Raw genomic sequence first — 20,399 nt, 5'->3', positions numbered from 1 at the left:
AATTGACTGTTTGCCTCGGGAAACTTGGAGCGAAAGCCATCCATAGTCAAGAAAAGTTCATTTATAGTCACTTATTTCTAGCAAAGCCTTATTACTCGGTTTAAATGCCTTTATAATCCCATTATTGAATTTATTTTGAATTGTTTTTACATTTTTTGATTATAACAGATTGTAATTGATTGTTTGCCTCGGGAAACATGGAGCGAAAGCCATCCATTGTCAAGAAAAGATCATTTATAGCCACTCATGCCTAGAAAAGCCTTATTACTCGGTTTAAACGCCTTTATAATCCCATTATTGAATTTATTTTGAATTATTTTTACATTTTTTGATTAAAACAGATTGTAATTGATTGTTTGCCTCGGGAAACATGAAGCCAAAACCATCCATTGTCAAGAAAAGATCATTTATAGTCACTCATGCCTAGAAAAGCCTTATTACTCGGTTTAAATGCCTTTATAATCCCATTATTGAATTTATTTTGAATTTTTTTTACATTTTTTGATTAAAACAGACTGTAATTGATTGTTTTCCTCGGGAAACATGGAGCGAAAGCCATCCATAGTCAAGAAAAGATCATTTATAGTCACTCATGCCTAGAAAAGCCTTATTACTCGGTTAAAATGCCTTTATAATCCCATTATTGAATTTATTTTGAATTGTTTTTACATTTTTTGATTATAACAGATTGTAATTGATTGTTTGCCGTGGGAAACATGCAGCGAAAGCCATCCATTGTCAAGAAAATATCATTTATAGTCACTCATGCCTAGAAAAGCCTTATTACTCGGTTAAAATGCCTTTATAATCCCATTATTGAATTTATTTTGAATTTTTTTTTACATTTTTGATTAAAACAGATTGTAATTGATTGTTTACCTCGGGAAACATGGAGCGAAAACTATCCATTGTCAAGAAAAGATCATTTATAGACACTCATGCCTAGAAAAGCCTTATTACTCGGTTTAAATGCCTTTATAATCCCATTATTGAATTTCTTTTGAATTTTTTTTACATTTTTTGATTAAAACAGATTGTAATTGATTGTTTGCCACGGGAAACATGGAGAGAAAGCCATCCATTGTCAAGAAAAGATCATTTATAGCCACTCATGCCTAGAAAAGCCTTATTACTCGGTTTAAATGCCTTTATAATCCCATTATTGAATTTATTTTGAATTGTTTTTACATTTTTTGATTAAAACAGGTTGTAATTGATTGTTTGCCTCGGGAAACATGGAGCGAAAACCATCCATTGTCAAGAAAAGATCATTTATAGTCACTCATGCCTAGAAAAGCCTTATTACTCGGTTTAAATGCCTTTATAATCCCATTATTGAATTTATTTTGATTTTTTTTTACATTTTTTGATTAAAACAGATTGTAATTGATTGTTTACCTCGGGAAACATGGAGCGAAAGCCATCCATTGTCAAGAAAAGTTCATTTATAGTCACTCATGCCTAGAAAAGCCTTATTACTCGGTTTAAATGCCTTTATAATCCCATTATTGAAGTTATTTTGAATTGTTTTTATATTTTTTGATTAAAACAGATTGTAATTGATTGTTTGCCTGAGGAAACATGGAGCGAAAGCCATCCATCGTCAAGAAATGTTCATTTATAGTCACTCATGCCTAGAAAAGCCTTAATACTCGTTTTAAATGCTTTTATAATCCCATTATTGAATTTATTTTAAATTTTTTTACATTTTTTGATTAAAACAGATTGTAATTGATTGTTTGCCTCGGGAAACATGGAGCAAAAGCCATCCATTGTCAAAAAAAGTTCAATTATAGTCACTCATGCCTAGAAAAGCCTTATTACTCGGTTTAAATGCCTTTATAATCCCATTATTGAATTTCTTTTGAATTTTTTTTACATTTTTTGATTAAAACAGATTGTAATTGATTGTTTGCCTCGAGACACATGGAGCGAAAACCATCCATTGTCAAGAAAAGATCATTTATAGTCACTCATGCCTAGAAAAGCCTTATTACTCGGTTTAAATGCCTTTATAATCCCATTATTGAATTTATTTTAAATTTTTTTACATTTTTTGATTAAAACAGATTGTAATTGATTGTTTCCCTCGGGAAACATGGAGCGAAAGCCATCCATTGTCAAAAAAAGTTCAATTATAGTCACTCATGCCTAGAAAAGCCTTATTACTCGGTTTAAATGCCTTTATAATCCCATTATTGAATTTATTTTGAATTTTTTTTACATTTTTTTATTAAAACAGATTGTAATTGATTGTTTACCTCGGGAAACATGGAGCGAAAGCCATCCATAGTCAAGAAAAGATCATTTATAGTCACTCATGCCTAGAAAAGCCTTATTACTCGGTTTAAATGCCTTTATAATCCCATTATTGAATTTATTTTGAATTGTTTTTACATTTTTTGATTAAAACAGATTGTTATTGATTGTTTGCCTCGGGAAACATGGAGCGAAAACCATCCATTGTCAAGAAAAGATCATTTATAGTCACTCATGCCTAGAAAAGCCTTATTACTCGGTTTAAATGCCTTTATAATCCCATTATTGAATTTATTTTAAATTTTTTTACATTTTTTGATTAAAACAGATTGTAATTGATTGTTTGCCTCGGGAAACATGGAGCGAAAGCCATCCATTGTCAAGAAAAGATCATTTATAGTCACTCATGCCTAGAAAAGCCTTATTTCTCGGTTTAAATGCCTTTATAATCCCATTATTGAATTTATTTTGAATTTTTTTTACATTTTTTGACTAAAACAGATTGTAATTGATTGTTTACCTCGGGAAACATGGAGCGAAAGCCATCCATAGTCAAGAAAAGTTCATTTATAGTTACTTATGCCAAGCAAAGCCTTATTACCCGGTTTAAATGCCTTTATAATCCCATTATTGAATTTATTTTGAATTGTTTTTATATTTTTTTATTAAAACAGATTGTAATTGATTGTTTGCCGTGGGAAACATGGAGCGAAAGCCATCCATTGTCAAGAAAAGATCATTTATAGCAACTCATGCCTACAAAAGCCTTATTACTCGGTTTAAATGCCTTTATAATCCCATTATTGAATTTATTTTGAATTGTTTTTATATTTTTTGATTAAAACAGATTGTAATTGATTGTTTGCCGTGGGAAACATGGAGCGAAAGCCATCCATTGTCAAGAAAAGATCATTTATAGTCACTCATGAGTAGAAAAGCCTTATTACTCGGTTTAAATGCTTTTATAATCCCATTATTGAATTTATTTTGAATTTTTTTTACATTTTTTGATTAAAACAGATTGTAATTGATTGTTTGCCTCGGGAAATATGGAGCGAAAGCCATCCATTGTCAAGAAAAGATCATTTATAGTCACTCATGCCTAGAAAAGCTTTATTACTCGGTTTAAATGCCTTTATAATCCCATTATTGAATTTATTTTGAATTTTTTTTTACATTTTTGATTAAAACAGATTGTAATTGATTGTTTACCTCGGGAAACATGGAGCGAAAACCATCCATTGTCAAGAAAAGATCATTTATAGCCACTCATGCCTAGAAAAGCCTTATTACTCGGTTTAAATGCCTTTATAATCCCATTATTGAATTTATTTTGAATTGTTTTTACATTTTTTGATTAAAACAGATTGTAATTGATTGTTTGCCTCGGGAAACATGAAGCGAAAACCATCCATTGTCAAGAAAAGATCATTTATAGTCACTCATGCCTAGAAAAGCCTTATTACTCGGTTTAAATGCCTTTATAATCCCATTATTGAATTTATTTTGAATTGTTTTTACATTTTTTGATTAAAACAGATTGTAATTGATTGTTTGCCTCAGGAAACATGGAGCGAAAGCCATCCATTGTCAAGAAAAGATCATTTATAGTCACTCATGCCTAGAAAAGCCTTATTACTCGGTTTAAATGCCTTTATAATCCCATTATTGAATTTATTTTGAATTTTTTTTACATTTTTTGATTAAAACAGATTGTAATTGATTGTTTACCTCAGGAAACATGGAGCGAAAGCCATCCATAGTCAAGAAAAGATCATTTATAGTCACTCATGCCTAGAAAAGCCTTATTAGTCGGTTTAAATGCCTTTATAATCCCATTATTGAATTTATTTTGAATTTTTTTTTGCACTTTTGATTAAAACAGATTGTAATTGATTGTTTACCTCGGGAAACATGGAGCGAAAACCATCCATTGTCAAGTAAAGATCATTTATAGACACTCATGCCTAGAAAAGCCTTATTACTCGGTTTAAATGCCTTTATAATCCCATTATTGAATTTCTTTTGAATTTTTTTTACATTTTTTGATTAAAACAGATTGTAATTGATTGTTTGCCACGGGAAACATGGAGAGAAAGCCATCCATTGTCAAGAAAAGATCATTTATAGCCACTCATGCCTAGAAAAGCCTTATTACTCGGTTCAAATGCCTTTATAATCCCATTATTGAATTTATTTTGAATTGTTTTTACATTTTTTGATTAAAACAGGTTGTAATTGATTGTTTGCCTCGGGAAACATGGAGCGAAAACCATCAATTGTCAAGAAAAGATCATTTATAGTCACTCATGCCTAGAAAAGCCTTATTACTCGTTTTAAATGCCTTTATAATCCCATTATTGAATTTATTTTGAATTTTTTTTACATTTCTTGATTAAAACAGATTGTAATTGATTGTTTACCTCGGGAAACATGGAGCGAAAGCCATCCATTGTCAAGAAAAGTTCATTTATAGTCACTCATGCCTAGAAAAGCCTTATTACTCGGTTTAAATGCCTTTATAATCCCATTATTGAAGTTATTTTGAATTGTTTTTATATTTTTTGATTAAAACAGATTGTAATTGATTGTTTGCCTTGGTAAACATGGAGCGAAAGCCATCCATCGTCAAGAAAAGTTCATTTATAGTCACTCATGCCTAGAAAAGCCTTAATACTCGTTTTAAATGCTTTTATAATCCCATAATTGAATTTTTTTTGAATTTTTTTTACATTTTTTTATTAAAACAGATTGTAATTGATATTTTACCTCGGGAAACATGGAGCGAAAGCCATCCATAGTCAAGAAAAGTTCATTTATAGTCACTCATGCCTAGAAAAGCCTTATTACTCGGTTTAAATGCCTTTATAATCCCATTATTGAAGTTATTTTGAATTGTTTTTATATTTTTTGATTAAAACAGATTGTAATTGATTGTTTGCCTTGGGAAACATGGAGCGAAAGTCATCCATCGTCAAGAAAAGTTCATTTATAGTCACTCATGCCTAGAAAAGCCTAAATACTCGTTTTAAATGCTTTTATAATCCCATAATTGAATTTAATTTGAATCTTTTTACATTTTTTCATTAAAACAGATTCTAATTGATTGTTTGGCTCGGGAAACATGGAGTGAAAGCCATCCATTGTCAAGAAAAGATCATTTATAGTCACTCATGCCTAGAAAAGCCTTATTACTCGGTTTAAATGCCTTTATAACCCCATTATTGAATTTATTTTGAATTTTTTTACATTTTTTGATTAAAACAGATTGTAATTGATTGTTTACCTCGGGAAACATGGAGCGAAAGCCATCCATTGTCAAGAAAAGATCATTTATAGCCACTCATGCCTAGAAAAGCCTTATTACTCGGTTTAAATGCCTTTATAATCCCATTATTGAATTTATTTTGAATTGTTTTTACATTTTTTGATTAAAACAGATTGTAATTGATTGTTTGCCTCGGGAAACATGGAGCGAAAACCATCCATTGTCAAGAAAAGATCATTTATAGTCACTCATGCCTAGAAAAGCCTTATTACTCGGTTTAAATGCCTTTATAATCCCATTATTGAATTTATTTTAAATTTTTTTACATTTTTTGATTAAAACAGATTGTAATTGATTGTTTGCCTCGGGAAACATGAAGCGAAAGCCATCCATTGTCAAGAAAAGATCATTTATAGCCACTCATGCCTAGAAAAGCCTTATTACTCGGTTTAAATGCCTTTATAATCCCATTATTGAATTTATTTTGAATTGTTTTTACATTTCTTGATTAAAACAGATTGTAATTGATTGTTTGCCTCGGGAAACATGGAGCGAAAGCCATCCATTGTCAAGAAAAGATCATTTATAGTCACTCATGCCTAGAAAAGACTTATTACTCGGTTTAAATGCCTTTATAATCCCATTATTGAATTTATTTTGAATTGTTTTTACATTTTTTGATTAAAACAGATTGTAATTGATTGTTTGCCTTCGGAAACACGGAGCGAAAGCCGTCCATTGTCAAGAAAAGATCATTTATAGTCACTCATGCCTAGAAAAGCCTTATTACTCGGTTTAAATGCCTTTATAATCCCATTATTGAATTTATTTTGAATTTTTTTTACATTTTTTGACTAAAACAGATTGTAATTGATTGTTTACCTCGGGAAACATGGAGCGAAAGCCATCCATAGTCAAGAAAAGTTCATTTATAGTTACTTATGCCTAGCAAAGCCTTATTACTCGGTTTACATGCCTTTATAATCCCATTATTGAATTTATTTTGAATTGTTTTTATATTTTTTGATTAAAACAGATTGTAATTGATTGTTTGCCGTGGGAAACATGGAGCGAAAGCCATCCATTGTCAAGAAAAGATCATTTATAGTCACTCATGCCTAGAAAAGCCTTATTACTCGGTTTAAATGCCTTTATAATCCCATTATTGAAGTTATTTTGAATTGTTTTTATATTTTTTGATTAAAACAGATTGTAATTGATTGTTTGCCTCGGGAAACATGGAGCGAAAGCCATCCATTGTCAAGAAAAGATCATTTACAGCCACTCATGCCTAGAAAAGCCTTATTACTCGGTTTAAATGCCTTTATAATCCCATTATTGAATTTATTTTGAATTGTTTTTTCATTTTTTGATTAAAACAGATTGTAATTGATTGTTTGCCTCAGGAAACATGGAGCGAAAGCCATCCATTGTCAAGAAAAGATCATTTATAGCCACTCATGCCTAGAAAAGCCTTATTACTAGGGTTTAAATGCCTTTATAATCCCATTATTGAATTTATTTTGAATTGTTTTTATATTTTTTGATTAAAACAGATTGTAATTGATTGTTTGCCGTGGGAAACATGGAGCGAAAGCCATCCATTGTCAAGAAAAGATCATTTATAGTCACTCATGCCTAGAAAAGCCTTATTACTCGGTTTAAATGCCTTTATAATCCCATTATTGAAGTTATTTTGAATTGTTTTTATATTTTTTGATTAAAACAGATTGTAATTGATTGTTTGCCTCGGGAAACATGGAGCGAAAGCCATCCAATGTCAAGAAAAGATCATTTATAGCCACTCATGCCTAGAAAAGCCTTATTACTCGGTTTAAATGCCTTTATAATCCCATTATTGAAGTTATTTTGAATTGTTTTTTAAATTTTTTGATTAAAACAGATTGTAATTGATTGTTTGCCTCGGGAAACATGGAGCGAAAGCCATCCATCGTCAAGAAAAGTTCATTTATAGTCACTCATGCCTAGAAAAGCCTTAATACTCGTTTTAAATGCTTTTATAATCCCATAATTGAATTTAATTTGAATCTTTTTACATTTTTTCATTAAAACAGATTCTAATTGATTGTTTGGCTCGGGAAACATGGAGTGAAAGCCATCCATTGTCAAGAAAAGATCATTTATAGTCACTCATGCCTAGAAAAGCCTTATTACTCGGTTTAAATGCCTTTATAACCCCATTATTGAATTTATTTTGAATTTTTTTACATTTTTTGATTAAAACAGATTGTAATTGATTGTTTGCCTCGGGAAACATGGAGCGAAAGCCATCCATTGTCAAGAAAATATCATTTATAGCCACTCATGCCTAGAAAAGCCTTATTACTCGGTTTAAATGCCTTTATAATCCCATTATTGAATTTATTTTGAATTGTTTTTACATTTTTTGATTAAAACAGATTGTAATTGATTGTTTGCCTCGGGAAACATGGAGCGAAAACCATCCATTGTCAAGAAAAGATCATTTATAGTCACTCATGCCTAGAAAAGCCTTATTACTCGGTTTAAATGCCTTTATAATCCCATTATTGAATTTATTTTAAATTTTTTTACATTTTTTGATTAAAACAGATTGTAATTGATTGTTTGCCTCGGGAAACATGAAGCGAAAGCCATCCATTGTCAAGAAAAGATCATTTATAGCCACTCATGCCTAGAAAAGCCTTATTACTCGGTTTAAATGCCTTTATAATCCCATTATTGAATTTATTTTGAATTGTTTTTACATTTCTTGATTAAAACAGATTGTAATTGATTGTTTGCCTCGGGAAACATGGAGCGAAAGCCATCCATTGTCAAGAAAAGATCATTTATAGTCACTCATGCCTAGAAAAGACTTATTACTCGGTTTAAATGCCTTTATAATCCCATTATTGAATTTATTTTGAATTGTTTTTATATTTTTTGATTAAAACAGATTGTAATTGATTGTTTGCCTTCGGAAACACGGAGCGAAAGCCGTCCATTGTCAAGAAAAGATCATTTATAGTCACTCATGCCTAGAAAAGCCTTATTACTCGGTTTAAATGCCTTTATAATCCCATTATTGAATTTATTTTGAATTTTTTTTACATTTTTTGACTAAAACAGATTGTAATTGATTGTTTACCTCGGGAAACATGGAGCGAAAGCCATCCATAGTCAAGAAAAGTTCATTTATAGTTACTTATGCCTAGCAAAGCCTTATTACTCGGTTTAAATGCCTTTATAATCCCATTATTGAATTTATTTTGAATTGTTTTTATATTTTTTGATTAAAACAGATTGTAATTGATTGTTTGCCGTGGGAAACATGGAGCGAAAGCCATCCATTGTCAAGAAAAGATCATTTATAGTCACTCATGCCTAGAAAAGCCTTATTACTCGGTTTAAATGCCTTTATAATCCCATTATTGAAGTTATTTTGAATTGTTTTTATATTTTTTGATTAAAACAGATTGTAATTGATTGTTTGCCTCGGGAAACATGGAGCGAAAGCCATCCATTGTCAAGAAAAGATCATTTACAGCCACTCATGCCTAGAAAAGCCTTATTACTCGGTTTAAATGCCTTTATAATCCCATTATTGAATTTATTTTGAATTGTTTTTTCATTTTTTGATTAAAACAGATTGTAATTGATTGTTTGCCTCAGGAAACATGGAGCGAAAGCCATCCATTGTCAAGAAAAGATCATTTATAGCCACTCATGCCTAGAAAAGCCTTATTACTAGGGTTTAAATGCCTTTATAATCCCATTATTGAATTTATTTTGAATTGTTTTTATATTTTTTGATTAAAACAGATTGTAATTGATTGTTTGCCGTGGGAAACATGGAGCGAAAGCCATCCATTGTCAAGAAAAGATCATTTATAGTCACTCATGCCTAGAAAAGCCTTATTACTCGGTTTAAATGCCTTTATAATCCCATTATTGAAGTTATTTTGAATTGTTTTTATATTTTTTGATTAAAACAGATTGTAATTGATTGTTTGCCTCGGGAAACATGGAGCGAAAGCCATCCATTGTCAAGAAAAGATCATTTATAGCCACTCATGCCTAGAAAAGCCTTATTACTCGGTTTAAATGCCTTTATAATCCCATTATTGAATTTATTTTGAATTGTTTTTACATATTTTGATTAAAACAGATTGTAATTGATTGTTTGCCTCGGGAAACATGGAGCGAAAACCATCCATTGTCAAGAAAAGATCATTTCTAGTCACTCATGCCTAGAAAAGCCTTATTACTCGGTTTAAATGCCTTTATAATCCCATTATTGAATTTATTTTGAATTTTTTTTACATTTTCTGATTAAAACAGATTGTAATTGATTGTTTACCTCGGGAAACATGGAGCGAAAGCAATCCATATTCAAGAAAAGTTCATTTATAGTCACTTATGCCTAGCAAAGCCTTATTACTCGGTTTAAATGCCTTTATAATCCCATTATTGAATTTATTTTGAATTGTTTTTATATTTTTTGATTAAAACAGATTGTAATTGATTGTTTGCCGTGGGAAACATGGAGCGAAAGCCATCCATTGTCAAGAAAAGATCATTTATAGCCACTCATGCCTAGAAAAGCCTTATTACTCGGTTTAAATGCCTTTATAATCCCATTATTGAATTTATTTTGAATTGTTTTTATATTTTTTGATTAAAACAGATTGTAATTGATTGTTTGCCGTGGGAAACATGGAACGAAAGCCATCCATTGTCAAGAAAAGATCATTTATAGTCGCTCATGCCTAGAAAAGCCTTATTACTCGGTTTAAATGCCTTTATAATCCCATTATTGAATTTATTTTGAATTTTTTTTACATTTTTTGATTAAAACAGATTGTAATTGATTGTTTGCCTTGGGAAATATGGAGCGAAAGCCATCCATTGTCAAGAAAAGATCATTTATAGTCACTCATGCCTAGAAAAGCCTTATTACTCGGTTTAAATGCCTTTATAATCCCATTATTGAATTTATTTTGAATTGTTTTTATATTTTTTGATTAAAACAGATTGTAATTGATTGTTTACCGTGGGAAACATGGAGCGAAAGCCATCCATTGTCAAGAAAAGATCGTTTATAGTCACTCATGCCTAGAAAAGCCTTATTACTCGGTTTAAATGCCTTTATAATCCCATTATTGAAGTTATTTTGAATTGTTTTTATATTTTTTGATTAAAACAGATTGTATATGATTGTTTGCCTCGGGAAACAAGGAGCGAAAGCCATCCATTGTCAAGAAAAGATCATTTATAGTCACTCATGCCTAGAAAAGCCTTATTACTCGGTTTAAATGCCTTTATAATCCCATTATTGAAGTTATTTTGAATTGTTTTTACATTTTTTGATTAAAACAGATTGTAATTGATTGTTTGCCTCGGGAAACATGGAGCGAAAGCCATCCATTGTCAAGAAAAAGTTCATTTATAGTCAATCATGCCTAGAAAAGCCTTATTACTCGGTTTAAATGCCTTTATAATCCCATTATTGAATTTATTTTGAATTGTTTTTACATTTTTTGATTAAAACAGACTGTAATTGATTGTTTGCCTCGGGAAACATGGAGCGAAAACCATCCATTGTCAAGAAAAGATCATTTATAGTCACTCATGCCTAGAAAAGCCTTATTACTCGGTTTAAATGCCTTTATAATCCCATTATTGAAGTTATTTTGAATTGTTTTTATATTTTTTGATTAAAACAGATTGTAATTGATTGTTTGCCTCGGGAAACATGGAGCGAAAGCCATCCATTGTCAAGAAAAGATCATTTATAGCCACTCATGCCTAGAAAAGCCTTATTACTCGGTTTAAATGTCTTTATAATCCCATTATTGATGTTATTTTGAATTGTTTTTATATTTTTTGATTAAAACAGATTGTAATTGATTGTTTGCCTCGGGAAATATGGAGCGAAAGCCATCCATTGTCAAGAAAAGATCATTTATAGTCACTCATGCCTAGAAAAGCCTTATTACTCGGTTTAAATGCCTTTATAATCCCATTATTCAATTTATTTTGAATTGTTTTTACATTTTATGATTAAAGCAGATTGTAATTGATTGTTTGCCTCGGGAAACATGGAGCGAAAGCCATCCATTGTCAAGAAAATATCATTTATAGTCACTCATGCCTAGAAAAGCCTTATTACTTAATTTAAATGCCTTTATAATCCCATTATTGAATTTATTTTGAATTGTTTTTACATTTTTGATTAAAACAGATTATAATTGATTGTTTGCCTCGTGAAATATGGAGCGAAAGCCATCCATTGTCAAGAAAAGATCATTTATAGTCCCGCATGCCTAGAAAAGCCTTATTACTCGGTTTAAATGCCTTTATCATCCCATTATTGAATTTATTTTGAATTTTTTTTACATTTTTTGATTAAAACAGATTGTAATTGATTGTTTACCTCGGGAAACATGGAGCGAAAGCCATCCATAGTCAAGAAAAGTTCATTTATAGTCACTTATGCCTAGCAAAGCCTTATTACTCGGTTTAAATGCCTTTATAATCCCATTATTGAATTTATTTTGAATTTTTTTTACATTTTTTGATTAAAACATAGTTTAATTGATTGTTTGCCTCGGGAAACATGGAGCAAAACCCATCCATTGTGAAGAATAGATCATTTATAGTCACTCATGCCTAGAAAAGCCTTATTACTAGGTTTAAAAGCTTTTATAATCCCATTATTGAAGTTATTTTGAATTGTTTTTACATTTTATGATTAAAGCAGATTGTAATTGATTGTTTGCCTCGGGAAACATGGAGCGAAAGCCATCCATTGTCAAGAAAAGATCATTTATAGTCACTCATGCCTAGAAAAGCCTTATTACTTAATTTAAATGCCTTTATAATCCCATTATTGAATTTATTTTGAATTGTTTTTACATTTTTGATTAAAACAGATTATAATTGATTGTTTGCCTCGTGAAATATGGAGCGAAAGCCATCCATTGTCAAGAAAAGATCATTTATAGTCCCGCATGCCTAGAAAAGCCTTATTACTCGGTTTAAATGCCTTTATAATCCCATTATTGAATTTTTTTTGAATTTTTTTTACATTTTTTGATTAAAACAGATTGTAATTGATTGTTTACCTCGGGAAACATGGAGCGAAAGCCATCCATAGTCAAGAAAAGATCATTTACAGTCACTCATGCCTAGAAAAGCCTTATTACTCGGTTTAAATGCCTTTATAATCCCATTATTGAATTTGTTTTGAATTTTTTTTACATTTTTTGATTAAAACATAGTTTAATTGATTGTTTGCCGCGGGAAACATGGAGCAAAACCCATCCATTGTGAAGAATAGATCATTTATAGTCACTCATGCCTAGAAAAGCCTTATTACTAGGTTTAAAAGCTTTTATAATCCCATTATTGAAGTTATTTTGAATTGTTTTTACATTTTATGATTAAAGCAGATTGTAATTGATTGTTTGTCTCGGGAAACATGGAGCGAAAGCCATCCATTGTCAAGAAAAGATCATTTATAGTCACTCATGCCTAGAAAAGCCTTATTACTTAATTTAAATGCCTTTATAATCCCATTATTGAATTTATTTTGAGTTGTTTTTACATTTTTGATTAAAACAGATTATAATTGATTGTTTGCCTCGTGAAATATGGAGCGAAAGCCATCCATTGTCAAGAAAAGATCATTTATAGTCCCGCATGCGTAGAAAAGCCTTATTACTCGGTTTAAATGCCTTTATAATCTCATTATTGAATTTATTTTGAATTGTTTTTACATTTTTTGATTAAAACAGATTGTAATTGATTGTTTGCCTCGGGAAACATGGAGCGAAAGCCATCCATTGTCAAGAAAAGATCATTTATAGCCACTCATGCCTAGAAAAGCGTTATTACTCGGTTTAAATGCCTTTATAATCCCATTATTGAATTTATTTTGAATTGTTTTTACATTTTTTGATTAAAACAGATTGTAATTGATTGTTTGCCTCGGGAAACATGGAGCGAAAGCCATCCATTGTCAAGAAAAGATCATTTATAGCCACTCATGCCTAGAAAAGCCTTATTACTAGGGTTTAAATGCCTTTATAATCCCATTATTGAATTTATTTTGAATTGTTTTTATATTTTTTGATTAAAACAGATTGTAATTGATTGTTTGCCGTGGGAAACATGGAGCGAAAGCCATCCATTGTCAAGAAAAGATCATTTATAGTCACTCATGCCTAGAAAAGCCTTATTACTCGGTTTAAATGCCTTTATATTCCCATTATTGAATTTATTTTGAATTTTTTTTACATTTTTTGATTAAAACAGATTGTAATTGATTGTTTACCTCGGGAAACATGGAGCGAAAGCCATCCATAGTCAAGAAAAGTTCATTTATAGTCACTTACGCCTAGCAAAGCCTTATTACTCGGTTTAAATGCCTTTATAATCCCATTATTGAATTTATTTTGAATTGTTTTTACTTTTTTGATTAAAACAGATTATAATTGATTGTTTGCCTCGTGAAATATGGAGCGAAAGCCATCCATTGTCAAGAAAAGATCATTTATAGTCCCGCATGCGTAGAAAAGCCTTATTACTCGGTTTAAATGCCTTTATAATCTCATTATTGAATTTATTTTGAATTGTTTTTACATTTTTTGATTAAAACAGATTGTAATTGATTGTTTGCCTCGGGAAACATGGAGCGAAAGCCATCCATTGTCAAGAAAAGATCATTTATAGCCACTCATGCCTAGAAAAGCCTTATTACTCGGTTTAAATGCCTTTATAATCCCATTATTGAATTTATTTTGAATTGTTTTTACATTTTTTGATTAAAACAGATTGTAATTGATTGTTTGCCTCGGGAAACATGGAGCGAAAGCCATCCATTGTCAAGAAAAGATCATTTATAGCCACTCATGCCTAGAAAAGCCTCATTACTAGGGTTTAAATGCCTTTATAATCCCATTATTGAATTTATTTTGAATTGTTTTTATATTTTTTGATTAAAACAGATTGTAATTGATTGTTTGCCGTGGGAAACATGGAGCGAAAGCCATCCATTGTCAAGAAAAGATCATTTATAGTCACTCATGCCTAGAAAAGCCTTATTACTCGGTTTAAATGCCTTTATAATCCCATTATTGAATTTATTTTGAATTTTTTTTACATTTTTTGATTAAAACAGATTGTAATTGATTGTTTACCTCGGGAAACATGGAGCGAAAGCCATCCATAGTCAAGAAAAGTTCATTTATAGTCACTTATGCCTAGCAAAGCCTTATTACTCGGTTTAAATGCCTTTATAATCCCATTATTGAATTTATTTTGAATTGTTTTTACATTTTTGATTAAAACAGATTATAATTGATTGTTTGCCTCGTGAAATATGGAGCGAAAGCCATCCATTGTCAAGAAAAGATCATTTATAGTCCCGCATGCCTAGAAAAGCCTTATTACTCGGTTTAAATGCCTTTATAATCCCATTATTGAATTTATTTTGAATTGTTTTTATATTTTTTGATTAAAACAGATTGTAATTGATTGTTTGCCGTGGGAAACAAGGAGCGAAAGCCATCCATTGTCAAGAAAAGATCATTTATAGTCACTCATGCCTAGAAAAGCCTTATTACTCGGTTTAAATGCCTTTATAATCCCATTATTGAATTTATTTTGAAATTTTTTTTTAAATTTTTTGATTAAAACAGATTGTAATTGATTGTTTGCCGTGGGAAACATGGAACGAAAGCCATCCATTGTCAAGAAAAGATCATTTATAGTCGCTCATGCCTAGAAAAGCCTTATTACTCGGTTTAAATGCCTTTATAATCCCATTATTGAATTTATTTTGAATTTTTTTTACATTTTTTGATTAAAACAGATTGTAATTGATTGTTTGCCTTGGGAAATATGGAGCGAAAGCCATCCATTGTCAAGAAAAGATCATTTATAGTCACTCATGCCTAGAAAAGCCTTATTACTTAGTTTAAATGCCTTTATAATCCCATTATTGAATTTATTTTGAATTGTTTTTATATTTTTTGATTAAAACAGATTGTAATTGATTGTTTGCCGTGGGAAACATGGAGCGAAAGCCATCCATTGTCAAGAAAAGATCATTTATAGCCACTCATGCCTAGAAAAGCCTTATTACTCGGTTTAAATGCCTTTATAATCCCATTATTGAATTTATTTTGAATTGTTTTTATATTTTTTGATTAAAACAGATTGTAATTGATTGTTTGCCGTGGGAAACATGGAACGAAAGCCATCCATTGTCAAGAAAAGATCATTTATAGTCGCTCATGCCTAGAAAAGCCTTATTACTCGGTTTAAATGCCTTTATAATCCCATTATTGAATTTATTTTGAATTTTTTTTACATTTTTTGATTAAAACAGATTGTAATTGATTGTTTGCCTTGGGAAATATGGAGCGAAAGCCATCCATTGTCAAGAAAAGATCATTTATAGTCACTCATGCCTAGAAAAGCCTTATTACTCGGTTTAAATGCCTTTATAATCCCATTATTGAATTTATTTTGAATTGTTTTTATATTTTTTGATTAAAACAGATTGTAATTGATTGTTTACCGTGGGAAACATGGAGCGAAAGCCATCCATTGTCAAGAAAAGATCGTTTATAGTCACTCATGCCTAGAAAAGCCTTATTACTCGGTTTAAATGCCTTTATAATCCCATTATTGAAGTTATTTTGAATTGTTTTTATATTTTTTGATTAAAACAGATTGTATATGATTGTTTGCCTCGGGAAACAAGGAGCGAAAGCCATCCATTGTCAAGAAAAGATCATTTATAGTCACTCATGCCTAGAAAAGCCTTATTACTCGGTTTAAATGCCTTTATAATCCCATTATTGAAGTTATTTTGAATTGTTTTTACATTTTTTGATTAAAACAGATTGTAATTGATTGTTTGCCTCGGGAAACATGGAGCGAAAGCCATCCATTGTCAAGAAAAAGTTCATTTATAGTCAATCATGCCTAGAAAAGCCTTATTACTCGGTTTAAATGCCTTTATAATCCCATTATTGAATTTATTTTGAATTGTTTTTACATTTTTTGATTAAAACAGACTGTAATTGATTGTTTGCCTCGGGAAACATGGAGCGAAAACCATCCATTGTCAAGAAAAGATCATTTATAGTCACTCATGCCTAGAAAAGCCTTATTACTCGGTTTAAATGCCTTTATAATCCCATTATTGAAGTTATTTTGAATTGTTTTTATATTTTTTGATTAAAACAGATTGTAATTGATTGTTTGCCTCGGGAAACATGGAGCGAAAGCCATCCATTGTCAAGAAAAGATCATTTATAGCCACTCATGCCTAGAAAAGCCTTATTACTCGGTTTAAATGCCTTTATAATCCCATTATTGAAGTTATTTTGAATTGTTTTTATATTTTTTGATTAAAACAGATTGTAATTGATTGTTTGCCTCGGGAAATATGGAGCGAAAGCCATCCATTGTCAAGAAAAGATCATTTATAGTCACTCATGCCTAGAAAAGCCTTATTACTCGGTTTAAATGCCTTTATAATCCCATTATTCAATTTATTTTGAATTGTTTTTACATTTTATGATTAAAGCAGATTGTAATTGATTGTTTGCCTCGGGAAACATGGAGCGAAAGCCATCCATTGTCAAGAAAAGATCATTTATAGTCACTCATGCCTAGAAAAGCCTTATTACTTAATTTAAATGCCTTTATAATCCCATTATTGAATTTATTTTGAATTGTTTTTACATTTTTGATTAAAACAGATTATAATTGATTGTTTGCCTCGTGAAATATGGAGCGAAAGCCATCCATTGTCAAGAAAAGATCATTTATAGTCCCGCATGCCTAGAAAAGCCTTATTACTCGGTTTAAATGCCTTTATCATCCCATTATTGAATTTATTTTGAATTTTTTTTACATTTTTTGATTAAAACAGATTGTAATTGATTGTTTACCTCGGGAAACATGGAGCGAAAGCCATCCATAGTCAAGAAAAGTTCATTTATAGTCACTTATGCCTAGCAAAGCCTTATTACTCGGTTTAAATGCCTTTATAATCCCATTATTGAATTTATTTTGAATTTTTTTTACATTTTTTGATTAAAACATAGTTTAATTGATTGTTTGCCTCGGGAAACATGGAGCAAAACCCATCCATTGTGAAGAATAGATCATTTATAGTCACTCATGCCTAGAAAAGCCTTATTACTAGGTTTAAAAGCTTTTATAATCCCATTATTGAAGTTATTTTGAATTGTTTTTACATTTTATGATTAAAGCAGATTGTAATTGATTGTTTGCCTCGGGAAACATGGAGCGAAAGCCATCCATTGTCAAGAAAAGATCATTTATAGTCACTCATGCCTAGAAAAGCCTTATTACTTAATTTAAATGCCTTTATAATCCCATTATTGAATTTATTTTGAATTGTTTTTACATTTTTGATTAAAACAGATTATAATTGATTGTTTGCCTCGTGAAATATGGAGCGAAAGCCATCCATTGTCAAGAAAAGATCATTTATAGTCCCGCATGCCTAGAAAAGCCTTATTACTCGGTTTAAATGCCTTTATAATCCCATTATTGAATTTTTTTTGAATTTTTTTTACATTTTTTGATTAAAACAGATTGTAATTGATTGTTTACCTCGGGAAACAAGGAGCGAAAGCCATCCATAGTCAAGAAAAGATCATTTACAGTCACTCATGCCTAGAAAAGCCTTATTACTCGGTTTAAATGCCTTTATAATCCCATTATTGAATTTGTTTTGAATTTTTTTTACATTTTTTGATTAAAACATAGTTTAATTGATTGTTTGCCGCGGGAAACATGGAGCAAAACCCATCCATTGTGAAGAATAGATCATTTATAGTCACTCATGCCTAGAAAAGCCTTATTACTAGGTTTAAAAGCTTTTATAATCCCATTATTGAAGTTATTTTGAATTGTTTTTACATTTTATGATTAAAGCAGATTGTAATTGATTGTTTGTCTCGGGAAACATGGAGCGAAAGCCATCCATTGTCAAGAAAAGATCATTTATAGTCACTCATGCCTAGAAAAGCCTTATTACTTAATTTAAATGCCTTTATAATCCCATTATTGAATTTATTTTGAGTTGTTTTTACATTTTTGATTAAAACAGATTATAATTGATTGTTTGCCTCGTGAAATATGGAGCGAAAGCCATCCATTGTCAAGAAAAGATCATTTATAGTCCCGCATGCGTAGAAAAGCCTTATTACTCGGTTTAAATGCCTTTATAATCTCATTATTGAATTTATTTTGAATTGTTTTTACATTTTTTGATTAAAACAGATTGTAATTGATTGTTTGCCTCGGGAAACATGGAGCGAAAGCCATCCATTGTCAAGAAAAGATCATTTATAGCCACTCATGCCTAGAAAAGCGTTATTACTCGGTTTAAATGCCTTTATAATCCCATTATTGAATTTATTTTGAATTGTTTTTACATTTTTTGATTAAAACAGATTGTAATTGATTGTTTGCCTCGGGAAACATGGAGCGAAAGCCATCCATTGTCAAGAAAAGATCATTTATAGCCACTCATGCCTAGAAAAGCCTTATTACTAGGGTTTAAATGCCTTTATAATCCCATTATTGAATTTATTTTGAATTGTTTTTATATTTTTTGATTAAAACAGATTGTAATTGATTGTTTGCCGTGGGAAACATGGAGCGAAAGCCATCCATTGTCAAGAAAAGATCATTTATAGTCACTCATGCCTAGAAAAGCCTTATTACTCGGTTTAAATGCCTTTATATTCCCATTATTGAATTTATTTTGAATTTTTTTTACATTTTTTGATTAAAACAGATTGTAATTGATTGTTTACCTCGGGAAACATGGAGCGAAAGCCATCCATAGTCAAGAAAAGTTCATTTATAGTCACTTACGCCTAGCAAAGCCTTATTACTCGGTTTAAATGCCTTTATAATCCCATTATTGAATTTATTTTGAATTGTTTTTACTTTTTTGATTAAAACAGATTATAATTGATTGTTTGCCTCGTGAAATATGGAGCGAAAGCCATCCATTGTCAAGAAAAGATCATTTATAGTCCCGCATGCGTAGAAAAGCCTTATTACTCGGTTTAAATGCCTTTATAATCTCATTATTGAATTTATTTTGAATTGTTTTTACATTTTTTGATTAAAACAGATTGTAATTGATTGTTTGCCTCGGGAAACATGGAGCGAAAGCCATCCATTGTCAAGAAAAGATCATTTATAGCCACTCATGCCTAGAAAAGCCTTATTACTCGGTTTAAATGCCTTTATAATCCCATTATTGAATTTATTTTGAATTGTTTTTACATTTTTTGATTAAAACAGATTGTAATTGATTGTTTGCCTCGGGAAACATGGAGCGAAAGCCATCCATTGTCAAGAAAAGATCATTTATAGCCACTCATGCCTAGAAAAGCCTCATTACTAGGGTTTAAATGCCTTTATAATCCCATTATTGAATTTATTTTGAATTGTTTTTATATTTTTTGATTAAAACAGATTGTAATTGATTGTTTGCCGTGGGAAACATGGAGCGAAAGCCATCCATTGTCAAGAAAAGATCATTTATAGTCACTCATGCCTAGAAAAGCCTTATTACTCGGTTTAAATGCCTTTATAATCCCATTATTGAATTTATTTTGAATTTTTTTTACATTTTTTGATTAAAACAGATTGTAATTGATTGTTTACCTCGGGAAACATGGAGCGAAAGCCATCCATAGTCAAGAAAAGTTCATTTATAGTCACTTATGCCTAGCAAAGCCTTATTACTCGGTTTAAATGCCTTTATAATCCCATTATTGAATTTATTTTGAATTGTTTTTACATTTTTGATTAAAAC

This window comes from Theobroma cacao, chromosome 7, assembly GCF_053813885.1.
Source record: "Theobroma cacao isolate CCN51 chromosome 7, ASM5381388v1, whole genome shotgun sequence".
Classification (NCBI taxonomy): Eukaryota; Viridiplantae; Streptophyta; class Magnoliopsida; order Malvales; family Malvaceae; genus Theobroma; species Theobroma cacao.
This window is presented reverse-complemented; position numbering follows the sequence as displayed.